The following is a 10,850-nucleotide window of genomic DNA, read 5'->3' on the forward strand; positions in this document are numbered from 1 at the left end:
AGTAATTTAGCCGCGTTTGTCAATGAGTTAAGTTGACAAGTCATTGACTCACTCACGCACTCTCAAACTCACTCTCAGACTCACTCACTTATTCGCTCACTCACCAAATCACTCAATCACTCACTCACTCACTCACTCGTTATTTACTTATCACATTCCACATTGCAACGCATCAGTTCAAACACACACACACACACACACACACACACACACACACACACACACACACACACACACACTAACACACACTAACACACACACAGCAGCGAGTCCACATTATGCACCAATATCAAGCTTACCATCTGACTTTCTTTTGACTTCATTTTTATTATAATCTTTTCCCACTGCAAACATTGTTAGTTTAAATAACAGGAGTCGTAAAGATACGAGATGCTACGGAGGAGGAGGAGGAGGAGGAGGAGGAGGAGGAGGAGGAGGAGGAGGAGGAGGAGGAGGAGGAGGAGAAAGGGAAAAGTAAGAGAGAACGAAAGTAGAGGTAGGAGAGGAGAGAAAATAGGAGAGAGAGAGAGAGAGAGAGAGAGAGAGAGAGAGAGAGAGAGAGAGAGAGAGAGAGAGAGAGAGAGAGAATAGACTTGGCCCGGAAGATGTAAGAGGAAAAACGGGAAGTAGATGAAAGGAAGAATGAAGAGGAAGGTTGGAAGAGAAGAAAGGTATGGAGGAAGAGGAGATATGGATGAAATAAGAAGGTGAAGGAAGGTAGGGAGCAGGAGGAGGAGGAAGAGGAGGGAAGAAAGGGAGAGCGATAAGTAAGGAGGAGTAGGAGGAGGGAGAGAGGAGCTGCATAAACGTATCAAAGACATTAGGATTCAGGTCCGGTCGCCAGCATCCTCCTCCTGCCTCTTGTACACACTGGCAAATGTCCTCATACGTTATTTAAATTACACTGTGCCTGCGGGAAACTGCTGCGGCAATAACTCAATAAAATTATGAAATATTCCCAACTGAGTGTTTAAATAATCTCCTCCGTGCTCCCGCTTCCCTATATGTACTGCACTTACGCATTCTATATACCACGCTTTCCTTCTATTCTGTTCTCTACTAGTCTTGTCTTTTCTCTCTTTCTCTCTTTTTCTTTCTCTCTCTCATTCTTTCTTTCTTTCCTTCTGTGTTTTTCTCTTTTTTTCCCTGGTCCATTTTTTTCCAGTTTGTTATTTTACTTCCTTTCAGTTTTTTTTAGCACTTTTCTTATTTATAGTTTTTATTTTCTATACCTTGTTTCTCATGTTTTTCTTTTTGTCTTTTTTGCATCTACTCTTCTCTCTCTTCCATGTCCTTTTGCTCTTGTTCATCCTCCTCTTCTCTTTTTCTTCTTCCTCCTCCTCCTGGTCGTTCTCGTTCTCCACGTCCTCCTCTTCCTCCTTGGGTCGGACATGTGCGTGACGCGTGCCGCAGTATTGGCGTGCATGTGTCACAATCAGAACACGATGTCGCTTTCTTTATCATTCGTTAAAGGGCATGTTACAATTGTATCTCTAAAATCAACCACTGCATTTTTTTTTTACTTTTTTCTATTATTAAAGAGATTTATATATTTTTTTTTTCCGGGGCTCATAAGGGAAGAACAGTTCAGAGATTTCTTCTTTCGTTGTTAATATTCAGGTAATGTGTTTTTTTTTTTTTTTTCTTTATCTCTCTATCGTATGTAAGTCTCGGCATTTTTTTTTTTTTTTACATTCATAGAGGAAACGCGTCTGTTTAGGGGAGTGTTTATTAATTTTTTGTTTGTTTTATTTTTGTACGAGTATATTGATAATTGTTGGTTTCCTTTGCTACTTTCTCTGAAGCAGCAGCAGCAGGAGTAAAAGGAGGAGGAAGAGGAGGAGGAGAAGGAGAAGCAGGAGTAGGAGCGTGTTTGGTTATGAGTAGCTAATGGACTGATGGGCGTCGGCGGGCAAGTGAAAGGCGGTGACAGGTGGGCCGGCGGGTGAAAGCGGTGATGGATGAGGTCATAGATGGAAGATAAAGCCATCAGGCCATCTCAACACAAAGTGATTCCTTCTCCAGCTGTGTGCACGGGAGGAACATTGTTGCATTGCTGAAATAAACAGATAAAAAGTCTGACTCAGCAGAAAATGGAGCATAAAAACGAAATACGTCAAAAAGAAAGTACTTTTAGTGCTTCGAAATTTGTTGTGAAAAAAATGTATATCTGAAAAAAAAACAAGTAACTTACATCCTCAGAAGTAAAGAAAAGTCTCCAATAAGACTCAACAAGACAGTCTATTGCCAATATTCAGAAACGCACCCTTTCTCACCACGACAATTTTCCAAAGCCCCAGAGACAACTAGACAGGTTTTCAAGACATTTTTTTTTACCTCTAATAAACTAATAATCTTGCAAATCTATCACCAGAGCCATAAAAAAAAAATACCCTTAAAAACACGAATATCTTCAACTGGAGCTTTTGGAAAACAGTGACAGTGAGAGAGCAAAGCGTTCCAGAATACGAGCCATAATTTGCATCACTATGTATTCAAGAGAGATAAAGAAAGTGAAAGCAACAAAACCAATAAAAAAATTCATTAATATTACACAATTAAAGCATTTCAAAAGTAAAGAAAACACAGAACCAATACATGGAATCAGATAGTGCCACATTTTTTTTTTATACCTTGCTAAAATGAAATATTAAAGGAAAAAATACGTCAGACTAACCTAACAAAAGTAATGGCAAGAAAGGACACGTACATCTAACTCTTCAAGACAAGACGACGCCGTAAACCAAGGAATCTTACATAGAAATAGAAACAAGAGCAAGGAGTAGCTGTAGTTGAAGGTGAGGGAAGAGAAGAATTGATGAGGTAAGGGAAGGGAGAAGGAGATGGAGGAGGAAAAGGAGGAGGAGGAGGAGGAGGAGGAGGAGGAGGAGGAGGAGGAGGAGGAGGAGGAGGAGGAGGTCAAGAAAGAGAGTTAATGAGGGAAGTGGTATAGCTGAAATACGAGAACGAGGAATGAAGATGCCGAATAAAGAGAGAAAGGATGTGGATAAAATGATGAATTAGGGACCAGAGGAGGATGAGAAGGAGGAGGCGGTAGAGGAGGCGGTGGAGGAGGCGATGCGTGGGAAGACGTAGAGGACAGCTGAGTCACACGTGGGAAATGTAGATTTGCTTCCAGGAAAGGCGTGAGGGAGGGAGCAGAGGAGCAATAAGGAAGAGCAGGCACCGCCATATGAGGGTGCTTTTATTTCTCTTTATGTTAAAGGTATTGACAGAACGCATTTCCTCCCAACTCTCTCTTTTTTTATTTATCATGCGTTCTTTTCCCTCTCTTTACTTTGACCGACACTGCAGAGACAAAATTATGCATTCAGGTTTCCCCGTTTGTTTTATTCATGGCGTCACATTCTGCACGTCTCTTGCTTTTTTGACGTGTGAATGTTGTGTGGCGGAGACCAAGACGCGCACTGACACAATCTTCACTTCATTTTCGATATAAATATGTGAGCACGTAGATGTGGCGCGTCATGTTGAGCGTAGGGGGCGTAAAGCACCCGTAGCGACACTGCCTGGAAACACTTCACCGTCTGGGTGTTGAGGAAGGAAAGGATGTTCGTTGCCCTCGCTGGCTTGCTCATGGTGTAAATTAAGCGACATTTATAACACCTAACATGTCGCCGGAACGCTTTATTCATGCGGGTGTAATAGTAATTTTGAGTCACCTCATCTCACGTTTCACCTTTCCGGAGCACCTGCCTCGCTGCCTGCGTTCTCGTTGCCTTACAGAAAACCCCCATCCTGTGTGTGTGTGTGTGTGTGTGTGTGTGTGTGTGTGTGTGTCTCCCTCACTCATTCCAACCTTCAGAGTCATTCTCCGCCACCTGCGTGCACCGCGTCTCGCCAAAGCTCACTCTTCTCCCCGCCAGCTCCCAGGGTCCAGGGGCCCAGAGTGTTGGGTCCCGTTGGTCCCCCTGCCTGCCAGCTCCCCGGTGTGCGAGGGACACCGTGGCATTAATATGCATCTGGCGTTCATCTGAGCTATCGTACAATGCTTCATTGGACACTTAACAAGCTGTGTTTAATGATGTTTGTATCATTTAAATCATGATTGTATATTTTAAATGAAACGACTGTATCTAAGGAAGCACACAGCGTACGGGTCACGACTATGGTCCCCACTGCGTCTTTATTATCATACCAGGCTGGGCAGTGCTGTCCAAGATGCACCACAGTAGTAATTGTTGAAGACTCTCCGCCCTGTAGTCCTGAAGGCATTTATCTCGTTTCCTCATATTTTTTGTTGTATTTTGGACATCAACGTGTCGCAACACTGCACTCCATCCATTAGAGGGCCCACTTAGAAGGAAGAGTTCATTCACTTAGTGTTCGCGATCAGGTTCTTATTGGTGTCACAGAAGGATGCGATGTTTAACCTCCACGTGTCAGCCTGTCCATGGGGTGACCTTGTTAAGTGCGACTAAGCGACGTTTGTTTCATTATTTGGCGCCTGGTAGGGTGGCTGCAGCCGCGACCCCACATGTAACCCCGCCTGGCTAGCGGCGCCCCAGCTGGCTAAGGAAGGCCAGGCCTCTTGGCGCGATGCCGTGCTGGCCGCGTGGGCTTCCTCGCGATAATTGTTCATTTTCGCAGCATTCAAATATCAAAACTTGGCAGGTTTTGAGTGATAATTTATTTTTTGGATTTATGGGGGTATTTTATGGCTTGTCTGGTGTAACAATAGTGGGAGTGACCAAACTAATGTTGTTTACGCGGAGGGAAGCCATATTGGGCTGTGCTAATGTCAGAGGAACTGGTCTGTTTCCGAGCTGCAACTGCCAAGAGATATTGTGCACAAAAGATTATTAAATACCTAATAATGTTCAGCTTGACGCTAATTTTCAAGATTATGCTTATTGAATTGTTTATACCACTGTAAAGATGAAAAGTATATGTTTAAACAAATTAATAGATTTTTCCTTCGCTAATTTCACTTCATTTGATTCTACTATCTAAATACTATTCATCTTTTAAGTGAATAGAGAAAAGTTATCGTATTATTTCTGTATTTGTTCCTCTATCACTTTTTTCGCCATACAGTGACATCAGGAAAGTATTCATATATATTTTTTTCTGATGTGGAGTGATTGCCTTGAGTTTCTTGGTTCATGTACAAATATATGTGGGTAACAAACCCGCTCTTTGTATTTGAGGTTCTCGGTGAATACTGGTCGTTTTTGCATGTTGTGTCGCCCAAGTTCTCCCATTGGCTGGAGATATCATCTATTATTTGCCCAACACGAGCACCTTTCTCTGCGCTGGTGAGTTCCCGTTTTTTTCTTCTTCTTACGTTAATACCGGTGACGGTGGTGCCTCGGCGTGGCGGTGTACGGGCTCACTCCGCTATCTCGTGCCATTGATCATGCGGTGAATAGTATTACCCCCAGCCGGAGGGTGACAGTGGGAGGAGCGCCGACCCCAGTATCAGCATTCGCCCGCGACACGTCACCGGCAGCAGAAACAGTTAGGGAAGTACCGATGTTATCACGTCCTTCTGGCACTAACATCAGTAACAGTGGACTGACCGTCATCGAGATGGAGGCCCTTGAGGTAACTCCTCCCCGAGTCACAGGGAACGACCACACCACGCCACACCAAATCAGTACTTCCCATTACTGGAGATCGTTATGTCGCTTCTCTAGTGTTGCAATATCACTCTGAATTAACGCTTACCACTTGCCTGACTAATCCTCAGGTGATATTTGTGAAAAAAATCTCTTATTTTCTCTTTCTGGAGGCGCAAACACTTGGTCTGTTAGTAGTTAATTTAGAGTCACCGTTAGCGTCACGTCCACAAAACCTTAAAAAGAATCTGCATATATATGCATACATAGACATGTATGAAAGTTTCAACAAAATAAACAATGTAAAATGGAGACCGCGAGCTGTCGTTTAAATTTAGCTGCAAAAACTTATGTTCTGTTTGTCGGGGTCTTCAGGAACTACCGCAGGACATGGGGGCGGTCCGGGACGTGGCGGGGCACGGCACGGGGCGACAGCAACGACGAGGAGGAAGAAGAGAAGGTCACCTCGCTATTAGGTACAATAGTAAGTGTCTGTGTTGGTGGAGGAGCACAGCAGGGTGACACATATATCATCCTACCCTCCCCCAACACGGACGCCCGCCCACCCCTCACTAAGTCTTGGTGTTCCCTGGAAATTCTGCGAGAACCCGAACTCAAACAAAGACGCAGTGATGATCCATGAAGGCCCAGAGGCACCTGCTCCTTGCCCACCGGATGAAAGGAGGAAGTGAATGATTTCCATGCTTTTGAATTTATTGCACGAAAAAAGTGAGCGCAAAGAAAATAACAGAGCTCGTTACAAATCAGAAGACGTGATCTCCCTCAAGCACCATGCAGCAAGACGCCAACCTCAGCAGGGAGCCGCTGAGGTGGCGAGAATTCATCGTCATCTTGTAAGCTTCAAGCGATACCTCAAAAAAACGCTTAATGAAAGAGAGAAGGACTCCCTTGTCTATTAAGTTTACACATTTATTGTAGCTTTGTGTCTGCCGGTGGCGCCTCTGCCTTGTTCCCACCAGAGGCGCGAGGCGGGGATGTTTACCAAGCATGAGTGTCCACTATTAGATGTTTCCTTCTTTATGGCTGTCATGGTGAGGGAAGTCTGGCGGATTTATTATTATTATTATTATTATTATTATTATTATTATTATTATTATTATTATTATTATTATTATTATTATTATTTTTTTTTAAAACTCCTGAGTAGGTGTTGAGATGGTGTAGCGCGGGCAGAGGGCGTGGGTGGCGAGGGAGGAAGCCCTGGTGAGGCAGGACGCACTGCAGTCACACGCCCCTTGGGACACGCCCGCGGGACTCCCCTAGGGGATGTGCAGGTTCCGGATTGATGCGCGAGACGATTGTGAATTGCGTGGAGGGAAGAAGACAAGACAAATTCTTCTCCGAGTAGGACAGCGACTTCAGAATGCAATTTTTACCGTCCATTTTTCATTCCATATCGATATTCACTTTTTTTCTTTTCATAACAAGACTTTTGACCTGAGGCGCGAATCACTGCTGGATGCGCTACACAAGCAACTACATCTGAATCCCAATGGAAACAAATACTAAGGAACCAAATAGGAAAGTGTGTGTGTGTGTGTGTGTGTGTGTGTGTGTGTGTGTGTGTGTGTGTGTGTGTGTGTGTGTGTGTGTGTAGCCAGGATAAACACGGGCAGTAAAGTGGTAGACCCATGGGCGACCCGCGGAGGCGCCTCGCTGGGGAAGGAAATGGTGTCCGTCTTGTGGCCGCCGCGGGGACGAGCGACTCCGCCTCCCTCTGATTGATTTTCGACGAGTCTGGAGCAGCGGGGGATGCGGGAGGAAGAGATGAGGGAGCACCAGGAGGAGGAGAAGGAGGAGGAGGAGGATAAGGAAGGGAGTTGGGCAAGAAATGGTAAGAAACAAGAATGAGGACGATGAGAATTGAAAGGGCAAGAAGTAGCAAGAATGGACAGAAAGATTAGTGACTGTTCTCTCTCTCTCTCTCTCTCTCTCTCTCTCTCTCTCTCTCTCTCTCTCTCTCTCTCTCTCTCTCTCTCTCTCTCTCTCTCTCTCTCTCTCTCTCTCTCTCTCTCTCTCTCTCTCTCTCTCTCTCTCTGACTCACAAAAAGAAAGTTTGCTGTGTTAGTTGATTAATATGTATTTATAGACTTTTTAAATTTATTGGTCTCCCTATGTGTGTGTGTGTGTGTGTGTGTGTGTGTGTGTGTGTGTGTGTGTGTGTGTGTGTGTGTGTGTGCGTGTATGTGTGTGTGTTATACCTCGCTGTGCGCCGTAATAAAAAGAAAGGAAAAAAATCGCCAGTGTAGGAAACAGTCTTATCACGGAAGATCCATCAGTTTTCTTTAATTTAGGGCCACACAGAGAGCCGTGGGGCGCTGGACGACATGAGAACCATCCTAAGGCCATTTAATGCGTCAAGGGAGGTGAAAATGGTCTTAAGGGAGGGGAAGTGAAGCCCGTTTTGAGTGGGTGTTGTGTAGCTCGTTGTTAGCGTGGTTTGCATGGCTATGAGCATTGCATCGAGTTTATGTAAGTGTGTGGAAACGTGTGTGTTGTGTGTAAGTTTTGGGTGTCTACGTGTGTGTGTGTTTCACTGTTTGATCTGCTGCAGTCTCTGACGAGACAGCCAGACGTTACCCTACGGAACGAGCTCAAAGCTCATTATTTCCGATCTTCGGATAGGCCTGAGACCAGGCACACACCACACACCGGGACAACAAGGTCACAACTCCTCGATTTACATCCCGTACCTACTCACTGCTAGGTGAACAGGGGCTACACGTGAAAGAAGACACACCCAAATATCTCCACCCGGCCGGGGAATCGAACCCCGGTCCTCTGGCTTGTGAAGCCAGCGCTCTAACCACTGAGCCACCGGGCGTGTGTGTGTGTGTGTGTGTGTGTGTGTGTGTGTGTGTGATATAGAAGCTTTGATCTACGCATCCGTTTGATATGAAGGAATACGTACACATGACATGTTTAATTAAGTAGCTATGCCATTGCCTAGCCTCGTGAATCACAAACTCCTGCATTGTTTGACCCTGACAATTAACTGACGCGCAGGTGTGTGTGCTCGCTCGCCTCCCTCTGGACTAGTTCTCGAAGATTTTTATTTACTCTTGGTGAACGGACAACGGGAGGAGCTCGAGCTTTCTCCCTCTTTCTAACAGGGCGTCGCCTCTCCAGCTGGCTCCTTCTCGCCGGTAACCAGGAAGCGCGTGGAAGAATTCTCAGCTCATGCTTTATGGCAGCGTTCACACAGGTGGGCAGCGAGGGCGTCCATCATACACTGTTACCTGCTCAATGTGTAAGTCTCACTCGGGTTATCTGAACGTCGTAAATTGTATGATACGGGCTAGAGTTTCACCGTGTCTTCCCATGTGTGTGTGTGTGTGTGTGTGTGTGTGTGTGTGTGTGTGTGTGTGTGTGTGTGTGTGTGTGTGCGCGCTTGATAATAATGCGGCTTTTGGGTGGAGCTTTCGTAGTGTTGACGGCGGACCATCACCCTTATCACTTTCCCTCCCCTTCCCTCCCCTCCTTCCTCCTCCTTCTCTCCACCTCAATCCCTCGCCCCACTGCCTCCCTTCAAATCTGGCGGGTCATTTCTGTAGTGCGACGGGTCACGAGTGTTTATGTTGGCGGGGACATTGGCTGGACACCCCTGACACCTGATGCAACACACACACACACACACACACACACACACACACACACACACACACACACACACACACACACACACACCAGCTTTTATCAGCCATATATAAAACTCTCCCAATACAACACACACAAACATCCGAGGAGGAGAAAGTTTGGGTCACTGAATTTGTGAAGACTGACTTTTGGGATTTGTCAAAGTTTAAGAGACAAGCAAAGGATGGTCAGTGTCTCACAATTCGCTGGCTACCTGAGGATGCTTGCCATGCTTGCTCGATCTGCCAGCTTAATGTTTTCTTCTTGAATTTTGTCCAGAGAAAGGTTAAAGTTGTGAATCTCTTTGGCGGGGTGTCATAGCCGCTTTCTGTTTTCTTATACGTACCTAGATTTCTAATAATGCTGATAATAATAATGTTGTTGTTGTTGGTAGTGGTGGTGGTTGTGTTATTGTTGGTGTTGTTTTTATTGTCGTTTTTGTTATCGTTATTATTAGCATTGATATCAACTATTTGTGTGTAGTTAATAACATATACTATTAATGACATGTTTTTCTTTACCTAGACCTTTCAAAATTTGTAATATAATGTTTACCAATCAGAGAGAGAGAGAGAGAGAGAGAGAGAGAGAGAGAGAGAGAGAGAGAGAGAGAGTTCTAATTGGATCTGTTTGGGTTCTTAAATCAACTTTTGGATACGGTTTCTAATAGCAAAGTGGCATCCATGATAGGAGTCTGTGAGGGCATGCTGAGTCGCCTTCACGATGCACTGGCAAGCTGAGGAACGCCGCCTTGATTATAATGATTTGCTATGCGGGGAGAGAAAACTGGCAGGGCGGAGATAGATGGCGGCGGCGGTAGTGGTGGTGATGGTGGTGGTACTGTAAAGCCACCACCCTCACAACCACCACCATCACTACCACCACCACCACCACTGCCACCACCTTCTGCTAACTTGGAGTCTATGCACACCTGCCCTTATAAATGCGGTCATGGCCTCTCCTTAAGCTAGTTAATATTTGTTTTCCACACACACGTCCACACCCACTCACCCAACACACACACACACACACACACACACACACACACACACACACACACACACACACACACACACACACACACACACACGTACATACACACACACTTGACTAATCTCCACCTCTCCTCCTTAATTCCTCCATCCCTTCCGTCCCTCCCACTCTCTTTCACACACACCCACGTCGTCTCTCCGGCTAATAATTTACCGCCGCCTCATATACCCGCAGCCACGAACTCACTTTATCATCACCGGTCTCCACAACAAGACCGACCCGGAAAACGTAACGATGTCCAGAGTGAGGCCCGTATTCAGAAAAGCTTTGCTCTCAAAACACGACTGTTTTTCCAAGGCCACAAAGATGATTAGCGAGGTTTTCAGTAATGTTTCTCTAGTTAATAATACAGAAATCTCGTCAGTCTGCCTCTAGAATCGTAAAAACACCTTTAGAATATCATGTAAACTTAAATCAAGCCTTTTGAAAATAGTGGAGGTGAAGCACAGAAGTGTTTGCGAATGCGAGTCTGTGGAAGGGGTCCGGTCACTTTCCGCGCTGTTCACAGGAGCCTTGAACCCAACGAGGAAAACAATTCAAGATCTTTAGTTACGGAAG

General features: G+C 45.3%; 1 non-coding gene across 1 annotated transcript; it reads right to left on the minus strand.

Moving 5' to 3' along the window:
• Positions 1-8,353: 8,353 nt before the first annotated feature.
• Trnav-cac lies at positions 8,354-8,427 on the minus strand. The gene has a single exon. It is a non-coding gene; the product is annotated as a tRNA-Val (tRNA).
• Positions 8,428-10,850: the final 2,423 nt, after the last annotated feature.

The sequence above is a fragment of the Portunus trituberculatus genome, chromosome 17 (assembly GCF_017591435.1).
Source record: "Portunus trituberculatus isolate SZX2019 chromosome 17, ASM1759143v1, whole genome shotgun sequence".
NCBI lineage: Eukaryota > Metazoa > Arthropoda > Malacostraca > Decapoda > Portunidae > Portunus > Portunus trituberculatus.